The sequence below is a fragment of the Heptranchias perlo genome, chromosome 20 (genome assembly GCF_035084215.1).
Source record: "Heptranchias perlo isolate sHepPer1 chromosome 20, sHepPer1.hap1, whole genome shotgun sequence".
NCBI classification, from domain to species: Eukaryota; Metazoa; Chordata; class Chondrichthyes; order Hexanchiformes; family Hexanchidae; genus Heptranchias; species Heptranchias perlo.
The window spans coordinates 22,035,219-22,036,477 of NC_090344.1; the positions used below are offsets into that span (position 1 = coordinate 22,035,219).

The 1,259-nt window shown below is 44.6% G+C and overlaps 1 non-coding gene across 1 annotated transcript; it reads left to right on the plus strand.

The window, feature by feature from the left end:
• Positions 1–1,165: 1,165 nt before the first annotated feature.
• trnay-gua (transfer RNA tyrosine (anticodon GUA)) lies at positions 1,166–1,259 on the plus strand. The gene is made up of 2 exons: positions 1,166–1,202; positions 1,224–1,259. It is a non-coding gene; the product is annotated as a tRNA-Tyr (tRNA).

The window sequence follows — 1,259 nt, forward strand, 5'->3', positions numbered from 1 at the left end:
GAGATTCCCAGACCTGATGCTCTATTCACACATTGAAGGTGAGAGAGATGCTGTGGGACACACGATAAGTCCAGTAGCTGAAAATGATTCACAGACTGGGTTTTGTGTTTAGTGATCCCGGGTACATTACCGATACCTTCCCTGGATCCCAAGGCTGGGAGAGGCACTCAGGAAGGACCGGGGAACTGGGACTTGGCCATGAGAGTAATTGAAGGTATGAGAACTGAAATAATCTGAAGTGAGAAAGGAAAAAATGCAGAATAATCGGTAGTTAGGACATCAATTAGTCTCTTATTTTGATTTCAGCAAGTAATTGAACCATTCTGTTTGAAACAAAGTTGATTTATTTGACATAGATCCAGAATATTGAATTTCAGCCCAGTTATAGTGGTTATTAACATCAGCAGAACCAAATCCAAACTTCCAGAATGAAGTTCTGCTGCTGAAACCCTCATCCGTGCCTTTGTTTACCTCTCGATTCGACCATTCCAATGCTTTGCTGTCCCGGCCTTCCACTTTACACCCTCCGTAAACTTGAACCCACAATCTCCAGATCAATAATCAGTCACATTATTCATTGTGTCACTGGCCCAGGCTGTGGAGAACACGGAGCAGCTCACACTACCACAGCACTGCGGTATGAGCAGGAACCGAGTCAGCCTCAGTCATGAGCACTGGAATCCACGAGTCCGGGTGTGTCAAAGGTGCACGGTGAACAATCACCAAAGTGAAATATTTTTGCCGCTTCCCTTCCATACCTCAGCTGGTCAAGTGACAAGACTGTCGCGGAAAATAAGACAAAGTCATCCTTATGTAATTTGTTCAATTCCGGCTTGATGGAGTACGTGTGCTTTTGCAATAAGCAGCAATTAGTTCAAGGTCACTCTCTTAATTTTACACACAACTTACAGATTAACATGTTGCCATGAAAGCACAGGACGCCTCTTTTCCTTTCACAAACTTCAGAACTTTCTGTGTCTGCCCAAACAAGGCTGTTTTGCCTCTGCTCACCAGCAGGGAGTGCTTTTGAGCAACAATACTTCAAAACACTCAGCTCTCACTCTCAGGCAAAATAAGTCTTCGATCAGCACCGGACTCCACGAGTCTGAACATGTCAACAGGCGCACGGTGAACAATCACCAAAGACAGTGATTTATATCTCTTCCCTTCGATAGCTCAGCTGGTAGAGCGGAGGACTGTAGTAAATTAAACAAAATAAAGTCATCCTTAGGTCGCTGGTTCAATTCCGGCTCGAAGGA